At 45.2% G+C, this 14,689-nt stretch overlaps 1 pseudogene; it reads left to right on the top strand.

Moving 5' to 3' along the window:
- The first annotated feature begins 9,214 nt into the window (after positions 1-9,214).
- Positions 9,215-10,627, top strand: LOC118723038 (annotated as a pseudogene).
- The last annotated feature ends 4,062 nt before the right edge of the window (positions 10,628-14,689 follow it).

Below are 14,689 nucleotides of genomic sequence, written 5' to 3'. Positions count from 1 at the left end.
TGAGCTGCCAGCAGTGGCAGCAGCAGAGATGTGATGGGGCGTCACTTTCCCTGGATTGCCAGTTCACCTCCAGACACTGAGGGTTCCCAGACTGTGAGAGGGGACAGGCTGGGCTGAGGGATCGCATTCCAGTGCATAAATTTTCATGCACCAGGCCTCAAGTCATATCTAATAAAAGAATAATATGCAAGTTGACCATCACTCCAACACACAAGATGGCTGCTCCATGTGGTCAAAGATCCTGCACCCATATGGACACAAGATGGCCATCATAAGATGGCCAGCAGGGGAGGGCAGTTGGTAGGGTATAGGCCTGAAAGGGAGGGCAGTTGGGGGTGGGGAACTCAGGCCTGCAGGGGAGAGCAGTTGGGAGGGGGGACCCAGGCCTATAGGGGAGAGCAGTTAGGGGGTGATAAGGCCTGCAGGGGAGGGCAGTTAGGGGCAATCAGGCTGGCAGGGGAGGAGTTAGGCATCAATCAGGCGTCAGGGGAATGGTTAGGGGGTGATCAGGCTGGCAGGCTGAAGTGGTTAGGGGAAATCAGGAAGGCAGGCAGGTGAGCAGTTAGGAGTGAGCAGTCCTGGATTGTGATAGAGATATCCGACTGCCTGGTAGGATGAGGCCTAACTGGGCAGTTGGACATCACTCAAGGGGTCCCATATTGGAGAGGGTGCAGGCTGGGCTGAAGGACACACACCCCTGTGCATGAATTTTGTGCACCAGGCCTCTAATATGTTCATAATAGCCAAGAAACATGGTCAAATGTCACATCCTTTAATTTAGGGAAAAAATAGCAAACTTCTGAAAGAATTTGTCACAAAAATTAGTGCAAAGTTGTGTCCTTAGTCAGGACCTTGAACAATATAGAACAGGGAGATGACAGCTTATTTAAGGAGGCTGCTTTGGGAGGACCCCTTAGCTCTAGCCCATTTCCCCCAGTGTTCTCATTTGGTGATGAAACCCCTTTTCCAGGGTGGGGTTTGGGGTGAGTTTGTTCACTGACACAGAAAAGGGTGTTCAAAGTTTATCAAACTTTCTTGTTCATATGAGTCCCTGAGGATTTTGACACAATGCAGATTCTGATTTTCTAGGTCTGGGTGGGAGGAGACTTCCCCTTTTAAATAGCATCCCAGGAGATGCTGAAGCTGGGGTCCTGGCCACCTGCTGAGCAGCAAGGCTGTAAATCAGTAGGGTCATTTGCTTGTTTGTTTCTCTATCTCTTAAAACTTCTATCTGCTGTTGCTGAATTACACTGCCTCATCACCCATCCCCAGTTCTGCTATGCCTCTGAATTATCAGTCAAACAGAACAGGATGAATTTTACTTCTCAAAGTAGGTATTTAAAAAACAACAATTTTAGTGTGCCTAACATAAATATTATCAACTCGAGAAGGATTTTTCAAACTACATATGATTCCCACTCATTTTCTTTCTAGCCATAGTTATTTTTATAATTTTCATCTTGTTTTTCTCACAATGGTTTCATGTGAGAAACTTAAAATTCTCAATGAATCTTCCCAACTCGATAAATTCTTCACCACAATCCTACGCAAAGGTCTACATTGATAATGTAGAATTCCAAATACCATTGAGAGACTTAGATTCTACTGAACCACCGAGGAAACGGGCCCTTATAAGCAGCGAGCATTGGCTGTTTGTTTTTGTGATTCTCCAAGCTCCAGTGAGGCACCAGTTAGGCAGCTCTGGCTGCAGAAGGAGCCTCCTGGGGGAGGACGTACCTTCCTGACTCCTGGAGCCACTAAGCATCCTGTCTTTTCAGGCATGATTTCATTTCTTCTGAAATACCCCTATTTTGCACATGTCAGCAAAGAAAACATGTCTACTGTGGTTAAAGGTCCAGGTGTTTGGGGTTTTATTCTCTCTCCCTCACTCCATTGAGAACCTATGGAGAATGTAAATGAAGTTCCTATTTACACAGCAGCCTTTGTTACCGAGTACACTTTCTAGCTGGAGATGTAAAAATTACCTTCTAGATCTAATCCTCTGAGGATAACCCGTGTAAATCTGCTTTATTTAGGCACACTAAAATTATTGTTTTTTTAAATACCCTGCTTATGCCTCTTTGCTCTCTTTCTCTCCAGAGCCTGATGCTTCCCTGGAAGTGCTGTGATAGACAGACAGGCGGGGAGTGCTGCATCCACTGTGACCCTGGGCGTGACCCTGGGCTGGCCCCTGCGAGAGGACGAACATCCCAGTGAATTCATGAGCAGGATGAGGAGTCTGAGGGGCAGGGCTCTCTCCGTGGCCATATCCCTGACCGTGTGTACCGTGTGTATGGCCATGGGCACACCGTGTGGCCTATTTGGCTAAGTCTCTTTGCTCTGTGCTACCCATCCTCTGTAAAGCTAAAAAGCAATTCTTAAACAATTATGGCATCTTTGTCCTTGCAGACATTTTGTGTTAATAGATTTGTTCTCTGGCTCCAGTTCCTTGCATTGTTTATAAGTACACACACCTCTTGTGGCTCCTAAACTTGTGTGTGTGTGGAAACAAATACACTAGCAGAGGCAAAAAATGAAAAGCATCCCACAGAAAACAGTCATTTGCCTGAGATGGCTTCTTTGTCATCATTCCCCTCCCTGCAAAAATATCATTGCCCCCAGCCAGTTACCAGACATTTATTAACTCATTGAAAACCACCTAGATCTGTTCAATTTTCTTATTCCTCAAGCACTACCTATATTTCTGTTGTCCCAAGCAATTAAATGTTTGTGTCAACATTTGCCTTTCTCACTCTCCTTTTAAAATTTAATCTCCCCTCCCCCCTTTAAACACTCTGAACCTCAGGCTTGCAATACAGACCAGGGAAAAGCCAGGCTCAAAGACAGAAGAGGAATGTAAGAGAAGCCACGACTGGGCCATCTGCTTTTCCCTGCCATGGAAAAAAGATTTGCAGGTTTGCGGGAAGACTATTTTTAGGGGCTACTATGCTGCTAATATTCTCTCCCTGTTTGTAAAATTTCTCTCCCAGGTTGAGACTGCCACAACTCACTGTGACCTCCACAGACAATAAAGGCTCATTTGGCAACATTCTAAAAATACGGAGTTTGGAGTTGTAGAATCATGAGCAGTTGAACTGCCTGCTTCTTTTCTCATTGGCAGGCTTCTCCCCGTTCCTGGAAAGGAAAGCACCTCCTGGCTTGGAGGAAAGGCATCTAAGTTAGAGAGGGATGTGGAGGAAAGGGGATAAAACAAAAGTGAGATCAATTTGCATTCAGATGTTTGCATTAAATATTAATGGGGTTTGGGGGTGAGGGTAGCTTTTCCTTTATTCACACTCAGGTTGCCATGGCTGTCTGGGGTTTGCATGCTGGCTCTGGGGGAGGGAGGGAGGGAGGAGAAAAGGAGGAAGGGAAAGGGAGACCTACCCCTGTGAGCTGCACATGCACAGGGTTCAGGCCCTCACCCTGTGCCCTGGCACTGTGGCCCAGACCACTAACAGCAATTTAAAGGAACTGAAAAGTTTCTAGCAACCAGAGAATACCTGGTGGCTGACCTTTAATCAATGAAACACCCTCTCGCTTTAAAAAGCAGTAACTGAGTGTAGGGTCAACAGGGAACATGGTGGAGGGACAGGAAGGTGCGGCACAGTGGCAGAGCCCAGTGTAGGTGTCTGAGGGACCCAGATGGCCTGGGAGCCGGAGCCATAGCCCCTGGCAGGGGAGCTGGAGGGTACTGCAGGCCTGCCCTCAGCTTGTGGGGCCAGCAGCCCCAGTGCTTTCTTGATGGAGTACAGGCAGGCAGTGTGTGGGCAGTCAGTGTGTGTGTGTGTGTGTGTGTGTGTGTGTGTGTGTAGGGGAGTGCAGGGGATAACTGGCAGCCCCTTTCCCTCCATCTGTAGCATCTGTAGCATTTGGGCTGTTGGTGACTGTGGAAATAGATGCTACTTTGAGGAAATGATGGCTCTGTGCCCAGGATGGGTTTGGGGATGGTTAAAGTTCCCCCCTGTATCAGGTCAGGAGAGGCTTTCTATCTTCTTTCTCCTCTCTCTCTCTCTCTCTCTCTCTCTCTCTCTCTCTCTCTCTCTCTCTCTCTCTCCTTGGAGAATGAAGGCCTCACCAGCTAACTGTTTACTTAGCCTTCCTGCAAGGCTGGCTCCAGTCACCATGTCTGGGCCTGTCCCTGTGTTATCCTCCACAAGGGAAACTTGGAAATTTCCATCACTCCCCTCTACCCTGAGGGGCTTGTGATCATACAGCCAGTGGTTGTCAATCGTGGCTGCACATTAGCATCTCATGGACATCTCTGAAAAGTTCAGGTGCCCAGGTGATACATGGCCCAATAAAAATCAGCATCTCTAGGGGAAGATCCCAGGCTCAGTAGTTTCTAGAACTCCCCAGGGTGATTTCAGTGGTGGCCAAGTTTGAAAGCCACTGGCAATGGGGTTATGAGCACATTCGTTTGTTTAAGCTGATTCTTGGCTCTGCTGCTGATACTAGTCTTGGGCAAGTTATTTATTGCTCTCTGCCTCAGTTTCCTCATTTGCACAATGGAATAATAATGGTACCAATAATAGCACATAGTATTGGTTTGAAGGTCAAATGAGTTAATATGCACCAAGGGCTTAAAAATTGGCTGGCACGTAGCCAGCACTCTGTTTGCCATTTATTATGCACATCTGAAGAGGGACATCGCCACATGGGACAGGCAGGATGGTGAAGGAACCTGAGCATGAGTCTTATCAAAAGAGGTATAATGAATTGGAGCTGTGTCTTTTGGAAAGTGGGGACTTTGTTGAGATATGATGGTTGTCTTCAAAGTCCCATCAGATGGAAAAGGAATGTGACTTATTTCGCATGACTGTGAATGGAAAGTCTCCAACAGAACCATTCAGCAGCAAGACAGACTGACATGGGGTGAGTTCCTGGGAGCTGGGGTATTCAAGCAAGTGGGATGTTTTTGGTGGGAATGTTATAAAAGTAATCAAAAAGGAAACTGAGTTTTGATTACTTTTATAACATCAAAGGCTTTCTTTAGTCTATGCCATGCAGGTGCTAAGCACTACTAAATGTTAGCTATTATTAAATGCTCTTTTTAAAAAAATATATATTTTATTGATTTTTTACAGAGAGGAAGGGAAAGGGATAGACAGCTAGAAACATTGATGAGAGAGAAACATCGACCAGCTGCCTCCTGCACACCCCCTACTGGGGATGTGCCCGTAACCAATAAACATGCCCTTGACCGGAATCAAACCTGGGACCTTTCAGTATGCAGACCAACGCTCTATCCACTGAGCCAAACTGGTTTCGGCTTAAATGCTCTCTTAAAGTGGGCACGGACTGGCAGTGTTACTGGTGGAGAGGGGAGTTTAAAACTGTGTCCAAGGTTCAAGGTCATACCCGATGGAGTCGAACTTGTTTTCAAGTCAAAGGGCAGTGAAGCAGTAATCTAGAGAAAAGTTGATGAAGAAGCCAGCAGGTGTGTGTGTGTGTGTGTGTGTGTGTGTGTGTGTGTGTGTTCTGGGGCCTCTGCTATTAATATAAATAGGGGTTAGGATGCCCAGAGGCCCTTTCTGTTGAGTTTTGGACATAGGATAGAGGGGTGGGTTGGCTTTGTTTGAGGAAGAAAGCCAAAGAAGTAGACATTTTTTGAATCTGAAGCTCTCTGCCTCAGCAGTTTCCCACCCATGGCCTGTTCCTCACCATCCCACATTCTTGACTCACCCTTAACTCCTCACTGTGCAGTTTCCTACACCAGCTTCACAAGAACTCTCCAAGCCTATTTTACTTGCCGTTCTTTTTAGGGGTGGGGTGGGGAACAGCACTAGTGGTGATGTGATTTCACTGGAAATCAACTCGATTAGTTAGCTCTTCGTTTACCCTTCCCTCTCTGTCTAGCCTGTGGTCAGGCCCTTCCCTTGGTGGGCACTTGGAGGAGGCGTCAGCATTCAGAGGCTGCTGGTGCCCCCCCTGGCCCTGCACTGCCCTCCTCGTCTGCAATGTGAGGGGAACAATCTTCAGGCATGCCTCTCCCCGCCCTCCTTGTCACCGCATCTTTTCCCTCTGCGCAGACATGCCCTGGACCTCACTTCCTCACAGGAGGCGCCACCTCTAAGATCTTCATCTCTGAATGTCCTTTGTAGCCACAGCCCTGTGTCCTTCCACTGTCCCGTTCACTCATTCCTATTACACCCTTTCTTTGCCTGCCCTGCAGCCCTGGTCCCTTCCTATTTCAGCATCTTGGATTCATTCTGGTTGCATCTGTCCCCTCCCTCCCTATCATGTTTGGAATCTTTGGTTTCGGCAAAGTTCTCAAAAGTGCCCCATTCCCTTACCCTCTTGACCTTCCCCAGTGTCTTCCCAGATGACCCTCTCATCTACTTCTGATCCCAAACTGCTGAATTCTGTTGAAGGGGTTTGTGCACCAAAAGTAACCGGACCCACTGCCTGTTCCTGCCTTTGGACTCTCGCTATGCCCTCAGCCATCTTCCTTTAACTCCATTTTTAGCTCCTATCAGATTCCCACAACAGCTGCCTAAAATCTTTTCCACTCTGCTCAAGCCCCAACTGACCCTGCTGCCTCCTCGCCAGAACAGACCACCTCCCTGGACTGGCTAAGAAACAATTTTCTCTATGCTTCTGTGATTGCTTCTCCCTCTCTCCCTTCCTTTCTTCCTTTCTTCTTTCCTTCCTTCCTTCCTTCCTTCCTTCCTTCCTTCCTTCCTTCCTTCCTTCCTTCCTTCCTTCTTTTCTTCCTTCCTTTCTTCCTTCTTTCCTTCCTTCTTTTCTCTCCCCCTTCCTTCCCTCTTTTTCTTTTAATATAGATACTTTCTCATTTTTTTTTCTTTTACCCTGTTTTGGGGAAGAAATGTTTCTTATTCTTTCCAAGGCTAACCCTGACCCTAAGACTCTCTCTCCCTCTATCATCTCTTCTTCCTATGTGATCTTGCTCCTTTGTCACCTTTTTCATCTTCAACCCCCATTTCCTTTGGGCCCTGAGTCTTGATTTCCTTCACCTTAAAAACCAATCAGTAACAAAGCCCTGACTTTGTCTTCATGTTTCCTCCCTTCTTTCTCTATCATCTTTCTCGTGTTGTCAGTTTGGGTTCTATTCTTCTTCCCGTCCCCATGAACTAGCCTCACTGAGCTAATGTCCCTGAAATGTGCTTGCTGTCATCTTCCTCCCTGGGAGGCAGCCTCATGAAGTGGCAAAAGCACTGAGCTTGGAGTCAGCCACACAGGGGTTTAAATCATGGCTGCACCCATGTGTTATGTAATCACAACCTTCACTTGGTACATTATTAATCTTTTCAAGCTTCAGTTTCCTCCTCTGGAAAATAGATGCACTTAATTTGTGAGGTTGCTGTAAGTCCTGAATGATTATACTTGTGCCCAACACATTGTTGGCACAAAGCTATTCCCTTCCATCCCTTGTATTAGCTAGTGCTACTCCTTCACGTGATACACCTCTGCTTTCTCCAGCTCCCTGTTGAATTTTCATCCACCCTTCAAGGCCTGGTCACAGCCTTCTTACTTTGCCTGTTGGGCTCAAATCCTCCAGTTTGTTTTTTCTCTGAAACTCATTCCTCAGTTATAGCGGGTGCACATCTGATATATTCAGATCATGTGCACACACAATTGACTTCCATGCAACTATGGAAGAGCTTCTGGGAATGGGAGAGTGAATTTATCTTTGGATCCCTCCACAGTACTAGGCAGAGCACCTCACATATGACAGCTATTCAGTAAAGGTTAAGTCTGAAAGAATTTTTAAAAAAATTCTTGCTTCTAGATATGTCTTTATAATAGAAAAAAGGAAAAGAAAATGTAACATAATCTTTCTCACCCATGAATCTACCACCTAAACTTGTAGAATTTACAATGAAGCAGAGATTTACAATGTAAATTAGTGTAAATAGCAGGGGAAAAAAAGGTCTATCAACTGGTCTAGCCAGATTTTTGTGGTCCTTCTGCTGCCTCATGGAAATGATCTACCTTCAGATCACTAAGATCCTATTTTGGCAAGTAATTAAGCTAATACCCACTTGGTGGGAATCAATATGTTTTTTTCATGTGAAAGAAGAAATAGTCAGACTAGCCAATATGTAAAATTCCTTTAATCTTAAACAAGCCATAATTCAGTGATCACATGTTATGAGTGTGACATAAGACACTCATTTCTAAAAGTGACCAAGGACACATCTCATGTTTATCCTGTGATGCAAGTTCTTTGAGGAACACTGTTTGCTACAGATGCATTAATTAAATTATATGTTCATGCAATAAGTATTTATTAAACACAGATTGAGTGTGCCTGGTTTGGTGTTAGATGCTGGGAACCCAAAGATGACTCAAGCTTGGTCTCAACAAAGGTGCTGGCAGGCCTCTGGCATACTCTCCCTGGGTGGGGGTGGACGGGTGGGGGGGAAAATGCCTGGAGGTGGGTGTAGGCTGGGCCAGGTGGGATGGCTGCCTAGGCTCAGTGGCTATCAGAGAGGACAGTCGGAAGGGATATTCTTCAGCAGTAGCAGCACCTGCCCCTCCTGGCAGGACCCACCACGCAGTGACTCTGGTTCTGAGTCTCTGGGCTTGTCACATTATCTACAGGCAGCCTGAAATGCCTCCTGCTACACACACCAGCTTCTCTCAATTCATCTTTCAATCTGGAGGATTTACAAAGCTTTATACCATTAAGAGTAAGATCTCAACAGCATGCCGTATGGGAAAAACATGTTTTGCTCCTGCCCGTATACGTATTAGTGTGTAAGCTCTTCTGGGCAGGGACCCATTTTATGTGTCATGTTCACTGTGCAAGGCTTTATTCCTCTGTAAGGCTGATGCTTCAGAAATCTGGGTCTGCAACTCCATCTGAGATCAACGTGCAGGAGCGAACACCAGTTCATGGCTAGTAGGGAGCCATCACATTTTACAATGGGGTACATGGGTCTGAAGCCTATCTTATATGCCCCAAGAAACAAAGACAATGGAGGAGAGAAAGCCTGTATCATTTAGCATCTAGTCCTCTTCTTGGCTAAGGAGTAGCAGGGCTGACACGTGCTCACCTTCCTCAGGGCCTGGAGGCCATGGCTACAAATCCTTCAGGGGAGCTGGAGGTTAAAACATAGGACAGATGAGATGGGAGGTTGTCCATCTGTGTGTTCCTATACCTGCTTATATCAGATGGGTGAGCTCACTGGGGGATGTTTCACAAAGCATCCAGACTGCCTCTAAGGCAGAGCATCACAATAGGGCCATCTGGAGACCGTGGATGGAAAGGAATAAGGGAAATTTCTCGCAGTTCTGCCTTGATGATTTGGAGACAGCTGATGAGTCCTGCCCTTCTCTTCTTCTGGCTGAGCCCTCAACTGCGGACCACCTGTCAAAAGCCAGAGTGAGGGGACCAGCGGGAGGCACAGGATGGCTGCAGTGGCGGGCGAGGCGCTCTAGGCTCTTGCTGGGTGCAGGAGTCCCGGACCAAGACTGGTGGGTGGCCAGGATTGATGTTGCGGAGAACAAAGAGGCCAGTGCGAGTGTTGGTGTTAGGATGACAGACCCGTTCACTGAGCAGGCTGACCAGGTGACCATAGAGATTGGAAAACTCCTGGGTGAAGAGACGATGGATGCAATCCTTCGTGTGGCTGGAGGCTGGGCTGGGGGCAATGCCAAGTCCAAGTCTCTCTTCAAAAACTGTGACCTCATGTGGAAACAGAGCATGTGGACCTCCACCATCTCTGCCACCTGGCCACCAGCACCTCCAGGAAGGAGGCCTCCTGACCTTGGCGGGTGCCAAGGCCTCCTTGGAAGGGACTCCGGGGATGATCGGCTACAGCATGGCATCTGCCAGAGCCTCGTGGAGAAGAACAGCTGCATGCCGCCCGGGCTGCGTCATCACAGTGCTCCCCATTACCCTCGACACCCCAATGAACAGGAAGTCCATGCCCGAGGCCGGCTCAGGCTCCTGGACTTCCTTGGAGTTCCTCATGGAGACCATCCATGACTGGATCACAGAGGAAATCCGACGAAGCGCAGGGCGCCTAATCCAGGTGGTGACGGAGGGAAACACAGAATTTACCCCCATATTTTTAAGCTTCCTCTCAGTGCCTGCCAGGGGCCTGCCAGAAAAGTCAACGTATCTCAGTGTAGCCGCATCTGGGCTCATGTTTTCTGTAATCCTGTTTGTGATTCAAGACAGTGACACCTGTTTTTCTCTCACCTAATGTGCATTTGCTTTCCTAAGACAAAATGTAAATGGAAAATGTTCGTGTGAAATAAAACCGTGTGTGGGGAGGCCTACAGATGGCTCCGTGGTCCATCTGTATTAACCACCTCGGTTTCAGGGGTCTCTGCATGGTGCCTCCAGATCCGCTTCACATTGAGTTGCTTTTGAAACTGTTCATCTGCCCCTGACAGTGGCTGTCAGCTTGACTGGTTCAGAGATTTGTTGGCAGTGGGGACATTTGGGGGCCTGAGTTATTTTTGAATGTTATGTTTCTGTCACAGATGTAGTTTTTACAGCGTTGAATTAAACTGCCTTAAAGGTCCTCTTGTGTTGTAAGCAAAATCCACGGACTCTGTCAGGCATCTTTTCCCTGTGCAATCACCAAGTGTGTGAGAGAACCACTCGTGATTACTTGGAGTTATCTTCCTAATAAATGCAATTCGTTGATTGTGTTATCTTTTGGGGAAAAAAAGAAAAAGAAGAGAAGAAAAAAAAAAAGCCTGTGTGAGAGGACCCAGCTCTTCATTTAGGTCCCAGAGCTAAGGAGAGAGGAGGAGACAGCAGGAAGGGGAAAAGTCTGTGGTCCTGTTGGCTTCTCTAAGTGGGGAGGGAGGGGCGGGCACAGCCACGCTTACTGCTGGGAACTTTCCAAAGAGCCCCTGGCTCTTCGACAGGCATATGCCAAAATAAGGGGGCTCGAGGCCTCCACCCTGCATTTCTGACACTTTTTGCCTCAAAAATGACTTCCCCCAAGTGTTTGTAGCAAATTTGGCTAAAGAGTCATCTAAAGCTTACTGTGTGATGACATTGCTCCAGCCTGAGCAGCTCTGGCTCACATTTGGGCAGGTTTGGCAGTCCCCAAGCCTGTTCACATTTGCTCTCCTTCTCATTTGATTTGATCCTATAATAGCTGCAGGTGGTGGGCAGGGTAGGAATTACTCACCTCAGGTTTATAGGTGATGAACTTAAGGCTCAGATCTATTTTCATGACGGAATCCTACAGAGTGCCACTGGTGTCAAAAATATTTCACTTTATTTTTTCATTATATGATGCTGTCTGTGTAGTGGTAGCATACTTAGTGTGATACTTCCAGTGAATGTACCACCATGGAGAGTCCAGCATCGAATTTTACAGAAAGAGAACAATGACTAGCCCAGGTTTAAATGGACACAGTGTGGGGATAGAGAAGCTGGGGCTTTCTGGTGAAGCTATGAGCCTCACCCTTGCTAGAGGGGATCACCCCACCATGGCCAGCCTTGGGCATTTCTCTCATTCTTTAACAGAACAGCTGACCCAGGAGTCTTCTAATCTCTGCCCAGCCCACCGATTTAATCTGGGCTATGGACACAGGGATGACTCAGCTAAGTGAGTGCGTGGGCCTTGCCTTGTATCTTTGAAATCTTTCCTAGCTCCTCTGAGAGGACCAACAAGAATGCAAAGAGAACAGGACCCTGTGTCACACCTGCTAAATTTCTGATCAACCAGAGAAAACTTTATAATGATCAACAGACAGTACAACAGCCACTATAAAAACTTCAGGGTGAACAGAATGACTTGGTTTGGCCAACTGGGAATGGTTAAGGATTGAAATAAAACAGCAAATTAGGTAGGAAGATAAATTATTTTATGTTACCTTTCTCTCTCTGGCCATTTTGTTAGGATAATACTCACTAGATATTGCTATGTACTCACATGAAATTTGAACTCATAAACATGTGAACATCAAAATAGGCAATTTGTTTCAATTATTATGTTACATTTTCTATTTAATGTAATAAGAATTTTTGGTTAGAAATTAAGATAAGCACATTCATAAATCTATGCATACTGTATGAGCATAACCAATGGACACAGACAGTAGGGGGGTGAGGGTGTGTGCTGGGGGGTGGGAGTGGCTGGTGAGACGTCAGTGGGGGAAAAAAGGAGTTATTTAATAATTTAAACAATAAAGAGTTTAAATTAAAAAATAAATCTATTACTTAGGGCAAAAAGAAATGTTTCCTATCTCATAAACTAAAAGGTGACCAGCACTTGTTCGGCTCATCAACAAAAATGTCAGAGACTGAAATCAGTCATGGGCCACTTACAGGGACGGCCCTCAGCTGGCGGTGTACGAATTGGCCTATGTTCCATGGTTCCAGGTGGATCCCATGGGTCTGGCTGGGATAGATAGCTGCTCATTCTGCATTTAGATTGCATATCCAGGAACTGAAGCCAGCAGTTCTAACACCATAAGAGACCTATAGCAGAAAGTATTTAGATTTGGACCTCTTCCTGGTATTTTCTCATTAAAATCAAGGAACCCTTTTACTATCAATACATGTGCAGTATAATGATGTGCTGTGAAGATACACATGGTGGACTTATATACTTACCACAAGGCAGTGGATGATTGAAACTGTAATGGGTAACTAAAACAATTGCTTGTCAAATTGTGGGGAGGGGAGCAATAGGGATTGAAGGGTCAGCTTGGATGATAGAATAAATGGGTACTGACACTTTAAAAAGTAATTGAAACTGAATAAAAATATTCATTGCTATTACAATGGGATGCAAACTCTTTTAACATCTTAGATAATTTAGAATAGAAAATTGGCACATTGCTGACTGATCTTAGATTTGATTCGATACTCAGTTTCCTAAGTGAAATGTTTTAGTGTAGCATCTAAATAGCTTTTGAAGTAAAAACTATTGACTATCTCCAACATTTCGGTAAAATCAGTTTCTCTGGGAGGATGCTGAGCTGGCCCACGATAAGGAAATCAGAGAAGATAGTCTTGAAAGCTAACATACATTTAAAACAAAATGTTTATTTATCAATATCTATTTAATCAGAAGTCAATTAGTAAGAATGTTTACTAGTATATATGTCATTTTATTAAAAGATAAGCAAAAATAAACTTTTTTCTAAGCAAACAAAATGAAATAAACAGAAATTACCATTTGCTGAATACTTTTCTCTTTCTATGACTTTATTTTACAACTAGAGGAATGGTGCATGGATTCGTGCACTGGTGAGGTCCCTTGGCCTGGCCTGCACCCTCTAGCAATCTGGGACCCCAACAGGGGATGTTGGAGTGCTGGTTTCTGCCTGATCTCCGCAGGCCAGGCTTCGGGACCCCAGCACCAGGCCACTATTATGCATATAAGATCTTTGGTTAATCTCTTCCTGCCCCCCCTTTCCCCGCTTCCCTCTGAGATTCATCAGTCTGTTCCATGTTTCCATGCCTGTGCATTGACCATCTGCCCTCTGATGGTCAGTGCATGTTATAGCTACGGGTCGAATGGTCAAACAGTCGCTTAGGCTTTTATATACTAGAATATCGATAAAGCCACATGGTAGATATGTATCTATCTTACATATGAGGATGCTAAGGCTGAAAGGCTGAGTAACTTATCTTGAAGAGTCACAAGGCTAATAATAGGCAAAACTATTTGATTTCAAAGCACACATTTCCCCCCTCAACACTGCTTCTGTGAAGCCTTTATTCAGAAAAGTCTCCTACAGGATCCATCAAAGATCCACAAGATTTTAATTCAATCTCTTATGGTTTTACCTATGTCTATGTTTACATACACTTGTACACGCACACACACACACACACACACACACACAGATCTATGTTTACACATGGAATGGGTTGTAAAGAAACAGACCTACTATTCACTGCAAACAGAGACTTCCTGGGGACACTTCCTTAGTTAGTCATTAAATTCTTAGGTTTTGAAAATTGATTGTATCAGTTATATGTTATCTAAGGGGATTACTCAAGCGAACCAAACTGATTGATAAAGTAAGTCTTGCTTTGCCAATTAAATGTCAACAGAAGTGGTATAATTCACCAAATTTATTTTTCACATTGGGGTGATTGTGGAAGCAAGTGTTGTAATGGAGCCATCAGCCTGGGAATTTGAGTGTTTCTGCTGAGTTGACCTCTATTGGGCAGTAGAGGGAGAAGGAAATACACTTGCTATTTAATCCACAGAGGTGATGGGGTTGTTTGTTATGTATAAAACCTTACTTATCTTGACTGATACAATAAACTGGTTGCTCCTTCTTATGTAGCTAGCAATGGTTAATAACCAGTTCCAAGCATGTAAATGAGAGGTGAACTTGAACCCAAATAAGCTTATTTTTTATAGTTGATAATATTACAGATGCCTCCCATATTCTCCCCCACTTTTTCCCTTCCACCCAACCCTCTCTCCATCCCAGGCCAAATAAGGTTTTGTGTGAAACTTACATTAAAATCTTAGGGACCTAAAAGCCAACTAATGAAAATCCCACTAACCTGTACACTTACCACGCTTCAGTATGCTGGTTCAAGCCACTGCATCTCTGGATTATTGTAACATTCTCCTTGTACTTTTCCCCTTTGTCTACCTTTGTCACCCAACCTTCTTCCTTAATTCAATCCTGGAGTATACCCTTTACAAAACTGTGTTTTTACCACTTTCCAGATTGATATTTTAGTTATCAGACTATTTGGAACTTCTTTCTATGTCAT

Source organism: Pipistrellus kuhlii, unplaced genomic scaffold (genome assembly GCF_014108245.1).
Source record: "Pipistrellus kuhlii isolate mPipKuh1 unplaced genomic scaffold, mPipKuh1.p scaffold_m20_p_2, whole genome shotgun sequence".
Classification (NCBI taxonomy): Eukaryota; Metazoa; Chordata; class Mammalia; order Chiroptera; family Vespertilionidae; genus Pipistrellus; species Pipistrellus kuhlii.
This window is presented reverse-complemented; position numbering and strand designations above follow the sequence as displayed.